Genomic DNA, 10,000 nt, shown 5'->3' with positions numbered 1-10,000 from the left:
AAATGTTCACACGGCACTGGTGTTATCGGTTAGATTCTGCCCCTGTATAGAACAGCCGATCAATCACCATAGTGATTTTCACTAGAAGGTGTTAACACCTATTCACTCGATACACCGTTGAGTCCCAAAACAGTCCACTATTCATCGCAGCACTAGACGACAGGTTTTATAACACAACCTGCCGCCACCACAAAGTATTTTATCTCGTGCACTTGCTTTGCATAATGTTTATAGAAGACTCTGGATGATTTCCACCCTGTATATGAGTGGAGCCTCTCAAAGTCCATGAGTTGAAAGAAATCTAACGAAGAAGCAACTTTCCTTGGATCATGACCTGCGGGTGTGCTGTCAGGGTCCGCTCTGCGAATAAAGTAGGTGAGTTTCGCCCTCAGTTGTCTTAGAGATACGATTGATCCTGAGGTTTTGCCTCGGAAGAGCTGTCCCTCCTTGAAGTCTGAAGTTCTTCGAAGATAGACCTTGAGACACTCTACTAGGCAGAGAGAGACATCTTCCTTCAGAGGGCAGATTCTCCAAGGACCCCACCTTTCGGTGGGCAGCTCGTTTTTGGCGAGAAAGGTAGGATCAGGGAAGAGATTCAGTTCTCCTTTTTCCAAGAACTGGATATGGCCTTCATTTCTGGATAGGGCTACTATTTCACTAACTCTTGCCCCTGAGGCTATAGCAAACAGAAATATCACTTTCTGTGTTAGATCCTTTAGGATGCAATCCTCATTGTTTAGATTCGAAGCATAGTGCAAGACTTTGTCCAACGACCATGTTATGAGCTTTGGAGGGGTTGCCGGGTTGAGTCTAGCGCATTCTTTTGGTATCTTATTGAAGATTTCACCTGAAAGGTGTACAGAAGAGGTCTAGTCAAAGCCGACTTACATGCAGTTATTGTGGTGGCTGCGAAGCCTTGTTCGTGTAGGTGGATGAAGGAGAGACAGAAGTCTATTGATATTTCTGTCGGTTTCCTTGCTTTCACAAAGGAAACCCACTTTTTCCAAGACGATTCATATTGTCTCCTAGTTGAACTTGACTTGTATTCTTCGATGAAGTCGATCTTGTCCTTTGAGATCCCAAACCTTTTCTTCGTTGCTAGGGCGAGAAAATCGTGAGATGTAGGTTGTTGGTTCTCAAGGATGAAGCGTAAACAGCCGACTTTTGAACCAGTTGGGATAAAACTGGTTTTGGCAGAGGAAGCAGCTTCAGTTTCAATTCTAGAACTAAAGGGAACCAATTGAATCTGGGCCATTTGGGGGCCACTAATGCAGCTGTTCTTCTGAAGGATCTAGTTTGTCGAGGACTTTTAGCAGGAGATTGGTTGGTGGGAACAGGTAGATTCGATTCCATCTGTTCCAATCGAGAGACATGGAGTCTATCGCTTCTGCTTGAAGGTCCTCGTAAGGGGTTACATGACGAGGTAGTTTCTTGTTGTCGCTTGTTGTGAAGAGGTCGATCTGCAGTTCTGGGACTTTTTCCAAGATGAAGGAGAATGAGTCTGCATCTAGGGACCATTCTGTCTCTATCAGCTTTCGCCTGGATAAAGCATCCGCCATCACATTGCCGAACCCTTGAAGGTGAACTTCTGATAAGTGCCATCTTCTCTTCCTTGCCAAGTAGAAGATGGCTAACATCACATGATTGATGTGAGGTGATCTCGAGCCTTATCGATTTAGACACCTTACTATCACTTCGTTGTCCAAGACCAGTCTGATATGGACTGACCTGCGAGGGGATAGTTTCTTCAATGTTAGGAAGACTGCCATAGCCTCCAAGATGTTGATGTGAAAGATTTTGAACTGGGGCGACCAATTCCCCTGCACTTTCCTTGTTTACGAATGGCCTCCCCATCCTTCCAGGGAGGCATCTGTGTGTATCACCACTGATGGTTGAGGTGGTTGTAAGGGAATTGTTCGTGCTAGGCTCTTAGCTGTTGACTACGGCCTTAATACCGTGCGCAATCGGGTCGGTGTCAACCTTTGTTGATCTCTTCAAGCGTTTGATGCGTATCTTCTCCAGACTCCTGACGCATCCTTTAACTGTGCTTTTAGCATTGGGTCTGTCACTGCTGCGAACTGGAGAGAGCTCAATACTCTTTCCTGTTGGCGTCTTGAAATCCTCTTGTGTTTGATTAGTTTCTTGACAGTTCCCGCTATCTCTCTCCTCTTCTTCAGTGGAATGGAGAGATGGTGTGACAGTAAGTTCCAATAGATTCCTAACCATTGAAACTTCTGAGCTGGAGAAAGGCAAGACTTCTTGCGGTTGATCTTGAAGCCTTGGATGCTGCCCACACCAGCCAATCGTCCAGGTATGCTACTACCTGAATTCCTTCTGAGCGTAGTTGTTGGACGATTGTATCCGCAAAGTTTGTGAATATCTTTGGAGCTATGTTTAGCCCAAAGGGTAAGGCTGTGAAGACATACTTTGTCTTCTGTATCCTGAATCCTAGGTAGGAGGAGAGGGGGAGACTGACAGGTAGGTGCCAGTAAGCATCTGCCAGGTTTATTGAGACTGTACGCCCCTTTTGGTAGAAGGATCCTTATGTGTTGTAAGGTAAGTATCCGGAACTTGTTGTTCTCGATGAACTTGAGAGGAGACAAGTCTAAAATGACACTGAGTTTGTAAAAGTCTTTCTTGGGAACACAGAACAGCCTTCCCTGGAATCTGAAGGACTTTACTTTCCTTATTACCTTCTTGTTCAAGAGTTCTAAGGTATATTCTTCCAACAAGGGGGTGGAGTGTTGGAAGAATTCTGGAAAAGGGGGTGGAATTTTGTTCCAATTCCAACCGAGTCCATTCGTGATTAGGCTGTGGGCCCAGGGATTGAAGGTCCAACAATCCCGAAAGTGGAAGAGTCTGCCTCCTACCAGGAACCTCTCATTGGTTAGCGGTTCCTAAGGACTTGCTTCTGTGACTGCGTCCTCCTCTACCCCTTAAGGGGTTTCTAGAGGAGCTTCTTTTTGGGGCCTCTACCTTTGTAGGGCTGAAAGGTAGTCGTGTGCCTCTCAAACCTGGGTTGAAAACAACGGTTGGAAGTTGTGCAGGTCTACGTGGTTTCTTTGCCTTCTTGTTCTTAGGCTGGGGACCACTGTCTGAGGATGATTTGCTCTTAGAAGACATGCCCCACTTTTGGAGAAGGTTCCTGTTTTCTGTAGCGGCTTTGGCAATAACTTCTTGAACCACATCTTGTGGGAAAAGGTCTTTGTCCCAGATGCATGATGTGATCAGCTTCCTGGGTTCGTGCTTTACTGTTGCTGCAGCAAACACATGCTCTCTACGGGTCTTCCTTGACCTGACGAAGGCATATAAGTCCTTCACAAGGGTACCCATGTGGGACTGGCTAAAACCATGTACATGTCTGGGGCATTGGTTAGGCCTGCACAATTTCCAGGCAGTTCTGATGAGACAAAGGGGTGGCAAGTCTTTCTTTTGTCTCCTGTTCCCTTCTCAAAAGATATTCTGGCAACTTTGGAAGGTTCTTGTTGAACTGCTGACCTGCTATCTCCTGATCCAACTTAGAGACGGAAAAGGTTAGATGTACGTCTTTCCACTTTTTCTCACAGGTAGGCATGGCTAGAGATAATGGTTTGCATTCCTCTAGGACTGGGTACGGTTTGCCCTCATCGTCTGCTATCATGACACAGTCAAGGGCTTTCACCGAAAAAGGGAAAGCTCTGGAGGAAGGACCAATGAAGGATGGGTGCCTATTGCTCAATGCCAAGACTTTGGAGTTGGTATATCCAGCTCCTTTCAAGGTCTTGGTTACGATAGCCTGTGCCTTGTCACGCTCGAAGACAATGACTTCCTTAGGTACCGTCTCCTCGCGGGATGTTGGTTCATCTCGCAGTCTCCTGTAGCAATCTGGGTATGCTGAAAAGCTGGGCCAGAATTGGATATCTTCAAGGGGTTTGGCTCCCAACTTCTCAGAGATATAAAGCTTCCCATTCATCATGGGCATGTGTTCCGTATACCTCCAGGGGTTGGTTTCGGAGCAGTGAGGGACATCAGATACTCTAAGGGGCTTAGTAGAGCACCTGGAAGCGCCAGAGCGTTTCCCTTCCTTTACCTCTCTCTTCGTCTCTTTGAGATCTTGTTTAATCCCCTCTTCTTCCTTCCGGAACACTGTCAACATTTGCTGGATCGACTCTAGGATGGCTTCGCTCCTGCTCACCTCCATAGCCAGTTGGGGAGTTGGGGCTGAAGAGGTTGATGGCACAGGTTGATATACCGTCACAGTGAACTGAGGGTCCTCAGTTACCGTTGAAACGGATCCTTCTTCCTCTATGGGTAGTTGAACCACTTCTTCAGGGCCTTCTTACAGTAGGTCCTGTTCGGTGTCGGTGGACACCGACATCCGTTCTTGGTGGATGTCCATGCCTTGCAGTGCCTTGTTGATGTCTGTGTCCTGTACCTGGGTCACAACCGCACTGGATTGAGCCTTAGGGAACAGAAGGCACCTTAGAGATTCGTTAGGTAGGTAAGGTCCCGGAGAGTTCTTCTGGAACCCTCTTACCCACCTTCGAAGGGTTTCCCTTGCTGTATCCCTTGACTCCGTGGTGTCAGGGATCTCTTCCCCTATGCCGTCGGTCAGCAAGGTCGAGCAGTTGGAGGAACCCTTCGGGTCCCAATACCTCAGGGATCCAGATACGATGCAGCAGGGGGCATGAGACCTGCACATCGTATGCCCACAAAAGTCCTTACTCTTCTGGTTGCAGAACACAACTGCACACTTCACCATTGGCTCCTCCTGTAAGGAAAGAAAGAGTGAAATGAGTATTCAGTTCTTTATATCATTGATATAAATGCATACTTAAAAATAGTAATACTTACTATTATATCTAATAGCTTAGGATAGCAAGCTAGAAAGGAAATAAGAAAGACACATATCTGTGTTTCCTCTCCCAGGTAATCACTGAGACCTCCGTCAATATTGATATCTAAATTCCTTATAAGGGAAAATACAGGGTGGAATAACTCCCGTACGTAAAGCCGGAGTTAGTGAACATTTATACTAACTCCTCCACCTGTAGAATATTAATACTGAACAGTGTTTCCTAAGTGACCCGATAATCAAAAGATTCATCAGGGTGTTGAGGGAATACTTCAACCTCAACATGTTATGCGGTCCCAACAATAGACTGTGAAAGGATACACAGAGCATATTAGAAATACAGTACTTGTACTACTGTATTGTTGTATACTGTAGTTTTACCAACTACTGTATTGTTGTATACTGTAGTTTTATCAACTACTGTATTGTTGTATACTGTAGTTTTACCAACTACTGTATTGTTGTATACTGTAGTTTTATCAACTACTGTATTGTTATATACTGTAGTTTTCTAACTACTGAATAGTTATATACTGTAGTTTTACTGGCTACTGTATTGTTGTATACTGTAGTTTTACCGGTACACTACTGGGGTTAGGCTAGTGCGTAACTGATAGAGAGAAAGAATGGAAAGGAGGATTTCCTATTACAGTATTATGGTTTAGCACAATAATTGGAAGTGTAGGAGGGCTACTGCCGCCTGATGTCTCCTTGCCAGAATGAGTTCTATTGGAAGGGGAGGAATGCATCTGATTCTTGCTTCCATCAAGCCACAACTTTTGCCGCCAGCTGTACTGCCAGTTGCAAGGTCTATGGATGGCAGTCCAAGAGAGGACTGAAGAATTCTCAACAGTATAATGGGTTTCCCACTGGCAGCCGTCAGGGCCGGCTCAATCTTTACCCCGGGGGCATTCGCTTCCGGTGAAGGAAGGACATAAGGAGGAGCTGGCCGAGGCGGCAACCTAACCACCGCTGGTAGGGTCCCGGCCAGCAACTTAGTTAACCCAGCAAGCCAGGACGTCTGTCAGAATACCGGCGAAAGAATGTTGTGACGGCTAGACCGACACTAAAGGACAGAGGGGGGAGGGAAAAGGGTCTTATAGTTTTCAAGAGAGAAGGGCGGCGGCAGGTATGCCGCCTACTTTCGGCTGTAAACTAAGGAAGCATGGCTTCCTGTGCCGACACCGTCGTGGTCGGCAGAGGAACAAAGATTCCCTTGTCGGCGACATTGTCGGCTATAAGACGTGTCTTATAGTTTACAGGGGAGAAAGGCGGCGGCAGGTATGCCGCCTACTTTCGGCTGTAAACTAAGGAAGCATAGCTTCCCATGGCGGCAGAGGAACAAAGATTCCCCTGTTGGCGATATTGTCGGCTGCAAGACAGTACACCCTGAGTTATTGTCATACTTCGAAGCCGGGATACTTGGCGGCAAAGATGATAGTCAGTAAATACTATCTAAGTCAAGCCGGAGTTTACTACTAGGTGGCGATGACGAAAGATAGGGTTGCCACTTGTGATGGCGGAGCTGAGGGAGGAGAAAGGATTTAGCCTCTTTTCTCTAAAAGAGAAAAATATCGAATTATGCCCATATATTCTAGGGGATATAAGTCGCCAACCGAATTAATAGGAAACAATATGAAGAGGTTAAACAATAGAAAAGGGATTTTGACGAAGGAAAAATCTATTTCTGGGGAGAGACCTGTGGCGCCCGGTGAAAAGAGAGTCCTTCTTATATATCTTTTCTGATAAAACCTTCCAATTATACCAGAGAAAGAAAAAAGCATGGAATGCTGAGGTTACTATCCTCGCGCGAGCACCTTTTGGGTGTCGTGTATAAAGCAAAGGCGCGTGAAAACCACTATTCACAGGTTGTCTTCCATTTAGTTAATTCCTTCGTCAAAGGGATGGGCCGATACAAAGGTCCTAGCCAACCACCAGCGCCACGACGCGAGCGCCATCTGAACAGCATCCTTCTTTTTGGAATACAAAGTGTTGAATTGTTTTGTTGTGCTCTCGGTCTTTTTTATCAATCGTGGATTTATTTTGTCATGTCCGAAGCTCCATCTTCACACATTCCAATGTTAAGTACCATAGATTGTTTTGACAGTGTTTTATTGTACCGGGCTTTTGTTTTATATCCAGTATACTGTAGTCTGTTTTATTATTCCCGTCTGGCCTTTCATGGCGGCCATTGTTTGTTCACTTGTTTGGGAATTCATCTTTGTCTGCCCGTTTAGTACTCTGTCACTTAGGTTCTTGGTTAAGTCCCTGGCCTTATGCCTTTAGAACCGTTATTATTTTTATTTTTATTTTTTTGTGTATTTATGCTCATGGTACTTGTTGCTAGTAAGTCCAGCCTACGAACGAGATAGCGATTTAGCTTTGTATTTGTTTAGTACCCGCCCCTCCGAGGCGTTCGTCACTCGACTGTGCTATTTATTTTAAGTTTTAGCAGTTGCTATTCTTCGCTCGTAGTGTTTTATGGATGTACAGGTTTATTTTATACATTTTTTATAGTGTTGTGTGTTTTTTAGTCCTGTTTTTGTGTTTAAGAGAGCGAGAGCTTGGGGTCCCCGTTTTCTGTTCACAGTCACGAGTTACCCCTTTCTCTCGTTTTCTTTCTTAGCTCTGGTGGTTGAGCGGATTTCCCGTTTTCCGTTTTGTGCGTTCAACGGGTTCTCCCTCCCTCACCTCTCCCCCTCGGGGTGGATGATAACTTACGAGTTATTTATTTTTCGTGACTTTTCAATTGTTAGCGTTATTTTGGTCCGTGTTTCGTCCTCTCCCCGTTACGGCTCGGGAGTAGTTTATGAACGTTTTCCACTCCGCCTTGAGTTCTACTCCGGCTTGAGGGATTCTCAATGACTTTCGTTCTATTGTTATATTTATATATTGTTTACTACATGGGACGGGCTTCATATTGTTTAGATACGACCCTCCAGTGGCCCTTACTGCGGTCTCAGGCCACGGCCATATCCACAATAGCCATTGTTATTACAATTGTGTTTTTATTCACAATAATTATTCAGGACCTTTCTTCTCCCTCCGGCCTCACCGGAGTTTGAAAATACGCTTTGCTATGATCTAAGCCTTAGCCTTTAGCTGCGGCTTGGCTTTTATATCTTCACAATTGAATTATTAGCCACAATTGAATTATTCAGGGTATCTCATTATCCTCCGGCGTCACCGGAGGTCGCCCATACACTTCACACTTATATTTACCTTGCCTTTGGCTAAGGCGGCTTTATTCAGGACATCTCATTACGCTCCGGCTTCACCGGGGTCCGGCTTCACCGGGGTCCGGCTTCACCGGAGGTCGCCCATACACTTAACACTTATATTTGCTTGCCTTTCATACTTTACTAACGTATACAAAACGGGTTAGGCTAGCCTAACTCGGGTGGGAACCGCGCCTACGGTTGGTACCACCGGGGTCCCAATCGTATACAAAAGTAACGTTACATATCGGGAGAGGAAATATTATAATGTATGCAAATCTTCACTAGTATAATTTGCCTAACTAGCTAAAAAGTTTCTTTATAGCTAAATACCGGGAGCGTCGCACTACTGACTAAATAAAATGCATTTATGACGAGTGACAGCGGTCTCAAAATGGCTGCCTCCGGTGTCAGCTACGCTCCAGTAAACATGCTTAAATTATACGAATTTAACTGTGAGAAGGGAGCCTTAAATTTATACATAGGAAAGATAAAATACTCAACTTTCCAGAGGATGAAGATGCTGGAGATTGCATGATAATATTCCAAGAAACAGTAACAACACCGAGAGAAACGTAGGAGCGCACTTAGCTTAAATGCTACAGTTCAAAAGAATGATGGGCCGTAGTAGTATGGAGAGGAGGTCCACCGGGTACCTTGATAACGGCTCCTCTTTCGTTCGCCACTCTTCCCCCTCAAAGAGTTAAATCTATTCGGGGTGAAGATTGCTATGTGTCGTATCAAAAAATACGTCCCCTGATATTATGCGATATCCTTAAAGATATATTAAGGATACTCGCACCAGGAGTTAAAATTCTGGAGACCTATGGTTAATTCTCTGGGAGTATCACTGTAGAAAATATTTCTTAGAAAGCTACCTAAAGGAACCTTCCATCAGGACGATATGGCCGAGCCCAAAAATGCTTAACTTGCATTCACTCGTGTATTCCAAGCTTTTACTGCATGAATAAATTTCATAATTAATCGACTAAATTCTTCCTCTAAAAACTACTACAAGGAAGAAATTCAATTTCATTGTTCTATATCAAACATTCTCTTTTGTTTATATTGAAATGTTAAGAAGAATTAACCATTCAGAACCATGTTAGAAAATATTAAAGATCGCTTTAAGAGAGGATGTTTTCACCACTAAATGGGAAAGGAACAAGAAACTTTCTTTGTATTTGTGGTAGAGACAACATAGCACAAAAGCATCATTATAACTTACCTTGAGCAACTTATCTGGATAGCTTTACCAAATAAGTATCCTTAACAGTCAGTTCTCACTGCTAGTTGGCAACTATAATAGTTTACTATGAAAACACTGTACATGGAGGGAGCCATGTTAGTGCTTTTTACATTTTATTGGCACCTTTTCTCTTCTCTACAGCTGTTTTATTCTTATGCATTTAGCACTCTAGCACCTGCATAAATCTTCTTAAAGTTTTGCATTGTAATTATTCCAAACTTTTTGCATTTGGCACATTTCAAATCATGACATCACAACTCTGAGTCTACAATGAACCAGGCTCACTATCATTTGAATGAATATTCATTCAAGAGATTTTGAATGTTTATCAGAAACTATTTAGAAAATTCTATTTCTTTGATCAAGAAAGCCTAATTCATCTCTGGAGATAACCTTGAACACCGTGGTTTGAAGCTCACGGAGTCATACAACCAATTATGTGTGGGAAATAGCGTAGGATACAAAAAGAGAAAATTCATACAGCCTATTTTGAATTCCCTTGGACTAAATGAAAGGCAAAATTAGTAAAAATGTGAATTACTTAAGCATGATGACTCACAGAGGCCAGCTATCAGATATTGAATTTCTAAAAGGTAAAGTAACAATCTTCCTCGTAGCAAACACTTCACAAAATGAGTGAATTACAGTATTTTCAGACATACATAGCAATTCTAAAAGAAGACATTCCCAGTTAATAGT

The 10,000-nt window shown here is 43.9% G+C and overlaps 1 protein-coding gene across 1 annotated transcript in view; it reads right to left on the bottom strand.

The window, feature by feature from the left end:
• LOC137656666 (uncharacterized) overlaps positions 1-10,000 on the bottom strand; it is a 327,800-nt gene that overhangs the window by 20,773 nt on the left and 297,027 nt on the right. The gene's annotated exons all lie outside the window — the stretch shown is intronic.

The sequence above is a fragment of the Palaemon carinicauda genome, chromosome 17, assembly GCF_036898095.1.
Source record: "Palaemon carinicauda isolate YSFRI2023 chromosome 17, ASM3689809v2, whole genome shotgun sequence".
Lineage (NCBI taxonomy): Eukaryota > Metazoa > Arthropoda > Malacostraca > Decapoda > Palaemonidae > Palaemon > Palaemon carinicauda.
Note: the sequence above shows the minus strand (reverse complement) of the source record. Positions and strands in the feature narration are given on the sequence as shown.